Source organism: Mastacembelus armatus, chromosome 7 (genome assembly GCF_900324485.2).
Source record: "Mastacembelus armatus chromosome 7, fMasArm1.2, whole genome shotgun sequence".
Lineage (NCBI taxonomy): Eukaryota > Metazoa > Chordata > Actinopteri > Synbranchiformes > Mastacembelidae > Mastacembelus > Mastacembelus armatus.
This window is the reverse complement of record NC_046639.1, coordinates 18,959,600-18,972,928: the sequence shown is the minus strand read 5'-3', so window position 1 is coordinate 18,972,928 and position 13,329 is coordinate 18,959,600. Positions and strand designations below refer to the sequence as shown.

Below are 13,329 nucleotides of genomic sequence, written 5' to 3'. Positions count from 1 at the left end.
CACATCAGCAGGCAAATGTTTCTAAATAGGGTTTGGCAGGTCACTGACAAACATGACATTCAAAAAGCCTGCTGTGTGAGTAATGCTGCATTCAAGGCATTTTGGAAAATCGCAGACAAATGTTTCTTGCTGGGAAATGAATACATATAAATTCTTGCGTTCAAGTGAAGTGTGATGAGTTAACCCGACAAATACATCTAAAGGCTGTTTTATTGGTGAAACCCACGTAAAAAAAAAAATTTAAAAAAGGGTTGATGAAGGTAGAGGTACTGCTAACACGGTAAATTCAGCATCATGTCCATTTCCACAGCACTAATCCATCATCACAACATCATCTTTCACATTAACATCCCTCCAGGAAAGGATTAGTGGTGGAACATCACAGCATCATTTTAATATGAGACATGTGCATTAACTATTGATGACAGCTAATCTACAACAAAAGCATGGATGTGAGAGGAAATAATAATAGTTGCTGTGCAAATGTGCATTACATTGAATGTATCAAGAAAATAGGGATAGGTGGAGGAAGTTTTGAGCTTGCATTAATCATTAATGAATTAATAATGTGTTTGATGTAAACAGATATGATTTAAGAATTTATAGCATTTACGGGATCTATAGGATCCTTAAAATCCCCTGATCTCTTTGTGTTCCTGAACAAATATGAACACTAAAAGGAGGCTTATTAAATCTTGTTTGATAAAAACTTAAATTAACAATTACACTCCAGAAACAATCCAAAAAGCTGAGTATGAACTTGGATTCCATTTTGTCCCGCACAAAGACACAAGTGCAACACACATTCATATTATCTGAAAACCAGCAACAAGGGATTGCTCTAACCCTGCATCGATTTGACCTGGATGTGGTCTGAATGCAGAGCACTCACCCCCAGGGCACTGTTAATGTAGTTCCTGCTGCCAAATTCCTGCTCAGGACCATTTCAGCAAAGAGCACAAGACCACCGCATCTCATTACTGGTTTCTGTATGTGCAGCTTCCAGCAGCAGTCCTTTCGGCCATGAACTGTTCCAAAGGTGGATGCTGAACTGTTAAACCCAAATATGAGGTCAACATTTGACCTCAGTTAAGGAAGAACAGAACACCTACAATCATTTTGTACACACACAAAGGACAAATCGGTGCTGCAGCCACTACAGTCCCAAAACAGAGAACACACAATTCTTCAGTCTAAACAGGCTGGCATCTTAACAGCAAGATTTTATGTCCACTAATTCCTTCCAAGATGCAACTGCAACTGTGAAAATAAAATGTAATGAATGAGATGTGTAAGATAGGGAGTGCATGTCATCCTGAACATAAATCTCTGCACTCTCTCTCCCTCTCTAGGTGCCATTCCAGTCATCCATACACTCGACTGAGGACTGAAATTCTAGGTGCCAACATGTCACCCTAACAGCTGCACACACAGCTGAAATGGAAAGGGAAACCCAGGCGACAAATCACTGGCAATCGTCAGTATGTGCTGTTTGCCACACGAAGGGCATAGAAGCTCATCGTAAAACACAAGTTTACAAGGGAAAATCATCAGTGTTCTAGATATAATGTAATAATAATAATAATGGATATAATATAATATTACAAACCAGATGTGCTTTATTGCCTCCTTGATCTGTGTGTCACAGCCAATGCTGCAGCTTCAACTGATAATCATGAAGTTAAGCAGTCAAATCAGTGGAAAAAACTACAAAAAAAACTACAAAAACTACTTCCTGTTGTTTTCAGAACACCGGCAGCACCTGTCCTTACTTCAACATGGGTCTTCTCTTCACGTCACACCACATCTCTTGTGTAACTCTCCTGCTCCCACAGGAGTTGAAGTTTAAAAGCATATGATTTCATTCACACTAATTATAGTTTATCTCTTCATATTTTCAACTTCAATTCTCAAATTCAAGTTCCATCTGGAAAGGTCTGGCAGTTTTGTTTGCTAAATGGTGACTGCTTTAGAGAGGTGAACAGCTGTCATTCAGCACCACATTTCAAATATTGTTCACAACAGTAAATTGAATATGCACTCTATAATCATTCAGTGCATTCGTAATGTTCAAATGAGCCATTACACAACAACACCTGAACAAACCAATTACACCTGCTATTTGTGTTTGGTTTTCAATTCACTGCAGGAGAACAGAGAACGTATTATCCATAACCAATTAACCTTTAATGACTTTACAGCTCTGACTCTTTCATTGAACAAATGCAACATGGGTGTGAATCAGCCTTTTATTGATTTCAAGGGAAGAGTTTCTTTCGCAGGCGCTGGCTGATTTCAGCGGCTGATCCCAGTGGCTATAACACAGCTAAGGATCTGGACTCCTTCAGCCAGAGAGGAGGCAGTAATCCATGAAATGAGCTGCTGTCAAAGTTTGGTTGGAATGAACATGTGGACTCAGGTCAGGACGGCGCACTGCTGAAAACCATCTCCTGACAGCAATGTAATTGGCTCATCTTCCTCCTTGTCCTGTCAACAATGAGCTGCAACAGCCAACATTTACATCTGCTGCCATCGCTGCCTGCATCCAGAGCTCCCCACTGTCAACCCACCATGTGCTCCCTTTACTGACAATAAAAGGAAATGGGAAATCTAACTGTCTAGTCTAAGTGGAGAGTTGGGAAGAAAAAGAGCAGAAGAGTCCCTTTTTTGCTCGGCTTCGCCGGTGCATCGAGGCTAAATCTAATCAAACTGCCACAGAGACTTGTTTTTGTGTGGAACACACTCTGGACACTGGTTGCCTTGAACACAATTAACTCAGAGATGAGGAGGCAGGAAGTGAGACCACATTGGACTCAACCTCCCTCTGCTAGTCGGCTAACAGGCGAGCGTGTCTACTAATGCAATGGAACTGGCTGTGTGTGGGGAAACACCCTGGGAAGCCAACTAAATCTTAAAAAGAACTCCCAGCTGTACCTAACCGAGGAGGAGAGTTCACATAGAAGGAGCAACTAACCAACAAAATGAATCATGAGCGAAGACAAATATTGATTTAAACAAATACTTACTGCTACATGATATTCTAATGGCACAAAAAGAATATTTAAAACAGCGCACATCAGTGCAAGCCATGAAACAGTCACTCAAAACTTAACATATACAACAAGAAGCAGTAAGAGGTGGAAGAAATACATCTGACCCATTTCTGCCCATTGGAAAGGTCAGTCACAGCCTATAGAAGGCTGGTTAAGCCTAAATAATAAAGGTCAGTTTAATCAATTCATTTCACTCATCCAGTTTGTTCTAAAGAGCAATTACATGGTGCACAACACCTGACTGGAACCTGTGTTTTTTTTTTTCCATATTTATGTGAATTACTGAGACAACTTTACTGTGTTGACCCAGATGAAACATTTCACAGGCTTGGCACAGCAGAATGAGATGACATTCCCAGAACAGCGATCAGCTCATCTAATATTCACACAACACACAAAATTCATTCTCATTCAGAAAAGGTCTGAAGAGACTTTTCTGGTGAAAAATCTGCCTAGCGCATGAGTTTGGCCCATGATTGTCCAACATGTCACAGAAAGTGGCATTCTCCGGTCGCTACTTAGACTCTCAAGTGTTAATCACACATCAGCTATGGAGACGCCCCAGGGAGAGCAGCGTTCCCTGTTTTCCCCATGCTGTTTTGGAACCCTGTGTCCACAACAGGAAAAAAACCAGAGCAAAAGTCAAAAAAAAAAAAAAGGCTGATGGCAAGACCAACATGAGCAACATTTATTTACATTTCAGACAGTTGCCATCATTGTTTTGTGCCCTGACTCTCAATTGCTGATCTATGAAATGTGGAGCATTAAATTGTGGGGTTGTTAGAAAGTGGTGTACCAGCGTATAGCGGAAAACATTTACATGCTGGGAATTTAGATCTTTAAAAATAGTGCACGTTATAGGAGAAAGGGATTTGTAATTTCACACACAGCCTGTAACAAGAAGCTATGAAGAAGACAGGCTGTGGAAATAACGCTGCAGAGTCTGACAGTAAAAAATTAAAAAATGTAAAACTGCCTAAAAAAAACCTTTGGTGAGAACAAAGATACAGCGGCACACACACACACCCATCTTTTAGAGACAGAAAGTGAGACAAACGTGGAGCACACACACATTAAACAAAACAGTCTTCGCTGGTGGGGGCCTGGGCTCGTTGCCATGGTTACGATATCAGATTTAAAGTGTGTGTGTGTGTGTGTGTGTGTGTGTGTGTGTGTGTGTGTGTGTGTGTGTGTGTGTGGATGTGGAGAAGTCTCCCATTGTGGAGGAATACTGGATGAGCTCTGGCTTCTCAAATGACGGGAAACAAGCACAAATCACATCTGCAAGCTTGATTAACACCAGCACACAAGAAACCTCAAGAGTGGCAACAACTAGTGTTTGGTTTTGTGCGAGCTGGATTGCTTACAAAGCAAAACCATTAGAATTAGAATATAAAACAAGAAAAGTATTTTAAGTAAATAGTGAAATAAGAAACTGAATTTTGCTGAGGATTAGCAATTACACACAAATTAAATTTGCAAATTTGATGTGACAGGAAGCTGCATTTTGTGCATCTTTTCTAGCGGTCAGAGCAGCCTCATTTGTTGCTCACTGCTCCCATGATACAAAAACAACATTAGACAGCAGGTATCTGCTTCAGTTGATCATGAGTAATTACCACAGAGATTAAAGCAAATTGTTCTTCAGTAAAAACATCACCTGGTAAGAATGTTGATATTTTTGCATATTTCTATCAGACTGTGCTGAAACTGCTGTTTTTTCTGTTTCTAAATCCTATGACACTAACAGTCAAGATGGATAATGTTAATGTTGACCTACATGGACACTCCAGTATTTAACAGGCATTAGCAATCCTGCTGGAGGCCACAGCTGCTGAGGTTGGTTAATGGGGTTAAATCAGGAAGAAGACAACAGGTGACAGGCGAACTAGCAATTTTCCATCAAACAGAATGGAGGCTGAGGCCAGGTAAGACGAGTGGGAGTCAGTGACGTGGCAGGGTGACCTGGGCGGCTGCTGTCCTGCTGCCACAGTCACAATATGGGCCAAGAAGGTGGAGTTATAATGTTGTTACTCTCCTCCATCAGGGCACCAGGTTAAGCTCACAGGGATTGACTAAAGGCCATATGTTGCAAATCACACACACAAACAGTGGAAGGTGCATATGGCCCTTCTGCCGACACTGATGCAGTAACCTTAATGAAGACTGGCAGGGTGGCAGCGTCAAGGTTAACCACACTGGTAACTTTAGGAAAACACCACAGAGCTCAGTCTGCTTCTTTTTTTTTTTTTTTTTTTTTTTTTTTGGTAATACACACAAATATCAGAGAGGGCTGTCATGAGTTGAGGTTGCAGAGCAGCAGACCTGAACACCTTCCAAATGTTATGTCCACATCGTGCATCTGAGCATCCAGCTGCCTGGACTCCTGACAGGAGTAGTGTACTGAAACACTGGCACAGCAATGTCAGAAATGACCAGAACGACCAGAGTTCCTCAACACATTCCACATCTCAGGTCAGTGTAATAACAACAGCTGATTATGGTGAATGACAGGAACGTTTTCTTTTTATAGGCAACAACAAAATGTTCCTATGCGCAAATAAAAAAACATTCTGATCTCACCTCAAACACCCTGCTCTCATCACCTCACCCAGTCTATGAACCCAAAAACTTTTTTGGGCAGCTTCAAACCTACGGCACACCATTGCTGACTGAGACAAAAACACTATAACACAAACTGGATCCTCTTAGTGCGTTTTCCTTCTCCAAGGACAGAACAGCTTTAACTGAACCGGTTAATTTAGTATTGTCTTCAAAAGACATTCACAGATTGATATTTGTGACACAGTATCTGAGAATGTTTACCCATGTAGCCGAGCCTCCACTTGGAGAAGGCCACAATACTGCTGCCTATCCAGAAGAAGTCCTCCACCACGCAGGAAGGAGAGGTCTGCTGCTGGCTCTCACCCTGAGCAGCCTCATTCTGTTTGTCCCTGTCCCCCTTTGAGAAGAAAGCGCCTCTAGCCGGAGGTCCGGGCATGTCTCTTGTGGTAGCTGTGGTGGTGGAACAAAGCAGGGCTGAAGACACTGAGCCAATGGGGAAAAAGCTGTTCTTCTTGGATGCGCTCATTTCTAGTTACTACAATTGTACACTGTCTAAAAATGAAGGGGAAGTTCCCACAGAAATTTCATCTGAGAATAAATGTTGTTTTGTGTAAATTAGGTACACAAAGGAGACATTAAGCTCAGGTACTTCTGGGTAAATGTTCTTTCAAAGCTAATATTCTATATCCTTCTGTGATTCCAGCTCACGGGGTAACAGAGCCACTTGCTGATAGTTTCCTTCCGGGGTTCACATTAGAATCCAAAAAAAAAAAAAAAAAAAAAAACCCAAAGAAAAAAAAATTCCTCTGTGTCTCAGTGGCAGCAACAGTTGGTTAATAATCTTGTGATGTTATTGCCCCACAAAACCTGCTTATTGCACCACAATCTCTTCAATATTCTTCCACCTCAAAGAAGAAAGAGATACAGCAATATGTTTTCAAAGCCGTAACCTGTCTTCATGTGGTGCCATCACTTCTTTATTTCATCCCTCAGCTTGCATTCATCAGTAGTGCTGAAAGCAACTGGCTTCAGATGAAAGACGCCGCGGCCGCCTCGATGGAAAGGAGAAAGACATGGAAGCTCACGGTAACTGTGCAACATGCGTTGGGCGGGCAGAAACTAAATCCCCACAGTGCAATAATCCCAGTCTAGGAGATTTACTAAATGTGTGGCGTGAAATGCAGTGACCCACAGCAAGAGACAGAGAGACAGGACAGAAGACAGAGCCCTAAGTAAAGACAGAGCTTCTTCTGTGTTTCACAATCATTTAAAGTCTCTCTTTAAGGTTGGAAGGTGTTTCCTCTCTGGGCTCGAGCAGACACACCTGTCTGACACACACATCACGTGGCCCACAGATGAGATCCACATGAAACATCAGTTACCCAGCATTCACTCCATCTTTCAGGTTCTGCATCATCATTAGTACGGACTGAAAACCACATTCCATCGTTTTTCTGTGCATATAAATCATTTACCCAAGCATGAGCAAACATGGCAGCTGTCATCAGCATTTGCTTAAATATCATAATGTCATTACACTATGCTGGTTTTCACAGATGTTCAATCTTTCACACAGGTTTCTCTGGCTGCTAAAAATCCATCACACCACTTCTAACAATATACAGGACTGTGGACAGAACTGGGTCAGGTTTCAGACAGATGTTTTGACAGTGGGATTCTGCAGTCTGAGCACACTGAGCGGTGTGAAGCAGTGTCAGACCTCTGACCCAGACTGCTGGCAGACAGGTGCCAGGTACTGAATACACAACAGAGATGACAAAAAAGTCATCACTGGACATACTAATCTGCAGAGAATCTTTACAGCTTCGGCTGACACAGCACCACACCCACAGCAGTCAACAGCAGTCAGGGCTGACTGCTGTTGACATACAGAGGAAGTGAGACACACTCGTGTCTTTTCAAACATCTAGACAGGTTAAGGGAACATTTAGGATTTTCCAGCCCATTCTACAATAAAAAAAACACAAAATCTCCCCCCACGCAAGCACAAATCAAAGCTGCTTGGATGACATCACACCAGAAAGTTGACTTTGCACATGGTCTGTTACCGCACTGAACTGACAGTCCTGCCAAGTCCCTTTTTAACATTTAGGAGTGACACTGCTGTTGTGCTTATGCCTCATGGCTCCTTCAAACAGTTAAGAATAGGTTGGCAAAAACACAAAACACAAGAAATCGAATACTTCTACTATAAAAATCCTGCAAACATTTAGCACATGTATTTGTCATCTCACCAAACTGCAAACAAAGCAGCTTAAAGCAGATTTATGCACACACAGAGGCCACAAGTGCAACTTATCTTCAGCAGGACACCTTTCACACAAGGATTTAGCTCACCTAATTCTTGAGTGATAGGACATCAGTGGATAAGTGCTTAAAAACCTTCCTGCTTGTGTGTGTGTGTGTGTGTGTGTGTGTATGTATATGCGCGCTTTAGGAAATCAGACAGAATCACCAATTCAATGACAATAAAGAAGTGTCGGATGAATAATTTATACCATATGACAAAGGGAAACATGTCACTTTGATCAATTCAGATTTCTAAAGCACTGCTGATCACAGCCATCACAGCAAGGGGACAACACTTTTCCATCAAACTAATACCTGCTTTGTTATGAAAGCCAGTGGCTGCTGATAACGTAAATCCTCGAATGAAATTCTTCCATCCAGATGGTCATGATCTCAAAAAATAGATTTTCATGTACATTTTTATCGAGTTTCCACAGTCCTGAAAGACATTTTAACTGGTGCATCAAAGGTATTATGGGATTTTATCTATAGTTTTGCTGATTTTAGCCAGTTTGAGATTAAAACCAAAATTTACATAACGGCAGCAACGTTCTGGGCTTTTCCAAAACTATTTAAATTTAATTCATTTAGAACCATTCAATCAATGTGAACTGTGTTTCCACTTGTCAGTCAGTTGAAAAATCAACTGATCACTTGACATCCAGTGTCCTGGTTCCTTCCCCAGCATCCTGCTGAGGAATACACAAAATCTACTTTAGTCCAAGCTTCATTTACAACCTCACTGACACGTCTTATGACGTCTGACTGTGATTTAGAATCTGCACACACAGGTAAATTAAAGCTGCCAGTTTGAATAAACAATTTCATTTTAATACTGATGGCCACTGATTTCTATGCACCACAGGTTTCCCCAATATAAGCTGGCAGAAACAACAATGAGTCTGTGCGTTAACAAATCCATCAGCAAAATGACAGCATTCAATTATTTGGTGCCACATCAGTAATCCTAAAAGTTGCCTTGAACACCACAGAGACTAATTTCATCAGCCCGCTGCAGAGGCTTAGAGCGCTTCCAATTTAGGCTGTTGTCACCAGAAAAACTGTTAAATCTGGCTTTACCTTCCCACTGTCTTATCTATAATTAAACAGAGTGCCTGCTCTGAAATGATGTGGGTTGATCCAGACCAGCACAATGTGGGCCCAGTTCACTTTGCATGTCACTGCTGCTACAGTATGTAGGCTACCCACTATTGGATCGTTGGGATGCTCTCTTCAACTGTCTTTGTGACTGTGTTTGAAAATGCTTATAAGATTTCATGGCTTATAAACATTAACTCTAATTCTTACAATCACTTGAAAGTCACAGGAAAGTGGGGAACGTAGACCAGCCATAGCATTTAATTCAGTCAAAAATGCTGCCGAATTTATCGGAAGGTGCTTATACTATAATGAAAGAGTTTCATGAGTTGACAGTGACAAAGACGTGTGCTCAGAACGGCAGGGAAACATAAAGTGACAGGGATCTTAAGGGAGTTTGGAGTAATGTGAAGTAAAACAGCTGATCTGACTCACCATGGCCCCGAGGCTCGGTTTTTTTCCCAGTCAGACATTGTGAAACTGTGTTTTCAGACAGCGGGTTGGGTTTGCTGAATCGTTTCCGCACCTTGGACCAAGTGGCATAAATCTGAATTTTTGACGATTTGAGATACCAGAGATCAGTCGAGTGGTGGAAACCCTGTGGCATAACAACAGCAAAAACAGGCGAAACCTCCTTCCGCTGCTGTCAAAGCATTGACAACAAAAATATTAAGGCGCAGTCGCACTTTTCTTCATAAATGTCCACACTTAGCAAATAAATCAAACCATAGCGGAACATTTTGCCATATCTCATTTTCAGGTAAGCCAAGCACGTGGACACACCTGTGTCGCATTCAGGCACACTTTGGAGAATGGGAAATGTAATTTACTCTAAAGTACTGTTTACGATCTATTGTTATAATACAAATACAATAGGCTCATAACCTTCACCACATTTCTTTTTTTTTGCTTTGAATAAATACTATAATAGAGTCTTTGTTGCTTTACAATCTCTTTCTGACATTAAAAGTCACTTCAGACTTTTTACAAAAGATATGTGATCCCTTTTGTTTGTTTTTGTTTATAATCATTATTTTGACTTTTTCTTCTTTGCAATTCTGCTGCCAAGATCCATGGGAAATGTTAAGTGCGCATATAAAGTCAATTTCCCAGGACTACTGGGAAGTATATTGGAGGCCAAGAGGTCCCACTATTCAAATCCCAGTGGTTAAAGTATTTTAGGTGTTTCAAAAAGTATTCAAAAGTAGTGAATGTGAAAACACTGAAATTAGGTTGAAACAAAATGTCCATAATCTAATATTAGATTTTCTTTGTTCACTTGCTTTCCCAGTGTCCTCAGTAGCTGAGCCCTGTCATGTTTTTGTGATAAGTAAACCTCAAGTATTTCCTCTTGCCCTTACACGTTGCGAAATTGTTTATTGTTAATTTAACAGCTCCAACAATGGCATTTACTGACATGTAAAGAGAAATGAATTTTGGATGTGGCTGTTCCCCTTTAGGAAACACAACAAACACAATGCAAGTATATTCAATATAATACACTTTAACCAGTTCAAAACTGTGTTGGATCGAAAGTCAGTTCATAACCACAGTTACAGTAAAACCACAGCAAAGTAAAATGTGTGCCCATCAGGTGAAAGCAGGTCAGGGGAAAGTAGGGCAAAGCCCAGGTGGCTAATTTTACTGGGAGAATTGTTTCCTTCCTTTGTGCAGTGTGTTTGGGATAGTAATAGCTGCCTCTGGAGTCTGGCAATCAGCGAGAGTCCACAGACACTTGACCATTAACGTCGACACATGAGTGACCTTCAGGTCTGGTTATTGTTGACAAGCAGTGGGGATGCTCCCTGAGGGACTCTGGGCTCTCAGCGTTTTGTACATTTGTGATTCCCGTGATACTTCTGATACTAGTCCCTCACAGAGAGACCGGCTCTGTGTGAGCCGCTGCTGGAAGGGCACTGGCCATGGTGCTGAAATGATCCAACATGACCACGTCTGTGATGTGCATCTGCCCTAAATGAAACATTCACACCTTCACTCTGGAAGCATCTCAAGGGTGTGGGGTTAGAAAGAGAGGAGCTTATCTGACCTAACCAGTCAGAGTCGTTAGCCACCACTTGCATAAAACTGACCCAACTATTGTTGGTTGAGTTGCTTTGTGGGTAATTAAGATGCCAGGTTTTGACAAGGAAGAATAATGTAAATTTAAAAGATTTGGCAATATTCCCTAGCAATAACTAAGAATCTGGATTTACATAAATGGCTGTGCAAGGCTTCAAAATACAAAGACTAATGAGCGACAAGAGAATAAATTACATAATAATGAGAACAATATTTTTTGTTTGCTGCAAATGATGGAACTGCGTTGCTCATGCACCTGCCCCAGGGACGACTATGTGAGACAGCAGGTATAGCCACTTAATGAAGCTTCACTTATACCTCATACAGTGACGCGCTTTGGTCCGTCATTTGGGATTCTGCAGGTTAAATAAATAATGAAATCCCACCTGGTAGACTGGAAACATTCATATCAAATTCAGCTGTGAGAAGAAATAATGAAATGTAATCATGGAAGACCATGGGGGGAGCCTTTGATACCAACTTGTTATAGCACAGATAAAAATCCACATTTATTTGACAGCTGCTGTGAAGGATTACTCAAGAAAGCACTGCCCTGGATATAATGAGGTTGGAACCAGGTTAGAACCTCACTTCATACTGAGAGTCCAATGTAGGGTGAAAGCCTGCCCAGAGAAAGATGCACCAGTAGTCAGATGAGATTCAGCTCTAAAAACACTAAATTCTCAGTCTTTAAATGCCCCATAAATATATAAAGAGAAACAGACAGTTTGTTTTGTGTGTGAGAGAGAAGGAGTAATCAGCTCCCTCTTGTCAGCTACAAATACAGGAAGAGTATATTACATCAACCCCTGCATGGGCACAGGACATATTAAGGCCAGATCAGCTCTGTTTGTGGAGTTTATCATGCCCTTGTGCACTATATTGTGCATTATTTCTGCCTATTGCATGAACACTGTTAGCAGTCAAAATGTGGATCTGTTTCAAAATTCATCCACACTAGGCATCATTCACCATAATGGGATCGCACCTAGATTCAACAACAAAAGTCTGTGTAAAATGTGTTCAACATGTCAAAAGAAATAATGTTTTTAAAATAAATCCAACCCTCCTGTGATCATCAGGATGCTTCCCATGGGAACCAGAGCCAAGTCTATGCGAATTTGGGCAGTGGTTTTTAAAACCATCTCTCTCTCTGCAACAAGAACATGGGATGAGAAGCCGAAGCAGGTAAAATGGTGGGAAGTCTTGAAACTACTACATTAGAAAATATTTTCTGCAGTTTATGACAGCACATTCCACACTATGTTATGTAGACATATACATATCAGAGAGATATGAAATTAAAGGTGTGTTTTTAATAAAACAAATGATGAAGAAGACGTGCCTAAAGAATATATGACTTAGAGACTAAATGTGTTCTGATTTATGATGGTGCAACACCTTACTGACACGATGCGTGCTGGGATTTCATCTGTTTCATTGTGTGTAAAAAAATGTTCTTGTGCAAATTTCCCAGTATTTGACCTGTCAATAAAAACACTCACACTGCAGAACGTCTCAACTATCATATTCTCTTGTCCATAATTTACCGGGGTTTTATTGGTTCAGTTCATAGTCACATCATAGAGAGTGTCTGTGTGTGTGTGTGTGTGTGTGTGTGTGTAAACACACCACCCACATTCCCTCAGTGTGGGTTAGGACTTCCACAAGCCAACATACATTGCACAACAACAAGAGGGGACACTTCTGCTGCCCACACTTCAACAAGAAATGAGAGAGAAGCTCCATCCTGCCTCTCTCTGCCCGATTCAGAGGAAGAACAAACATATTAACCGTCATTTACCGAAAGAGAAGGAGTGGGAAAAGAGCTGTGCAAGCAAACAGCACAAAGCAAAGAGGCTCTGTTTATTTTTCAGTTTGCAGCCTTTTGCACCATTTTTGTAGGATTAAAATAGCTCAAACAACATGCTTCTTTTTAAAAATAGAAATAGCAGTCATATCTGGTTGTTTCTGTACAAAACATGGGCATAAATATATCTTAATTAAATACATAGTATATACACTTTGTCAGCAGACAGTGACAAGAAAGAAGAAACACTAAATGAATGCTACTGTAGTTAGATATGTACTGTTGTGTTTTCACTGGGTTCAGTGAGCAGCCATTTGTTTCTGCTGGTTCAGTTGACTTGGACATGCTGGATGAAAGAGAAGGACCCTGGTGTGGAGTTACCAAACCATTTGAAGCTGCCAGATGGCACAGTGG

General features: G+C 41.1%; 1 protein-coding gene across 4 annotated transcripts in view; it reads right to left on the bottom strand.

The window, feature by feature from the left end:
• plch2a (phospholipase C, eta 2a) overlaps positions 1-13,329 on the bottom strand; it is a 120,485-nt gene that overhangs the window by 37,966 nt on the left and 69,190 nt on the right. The window lies entirely within an intron of this gene.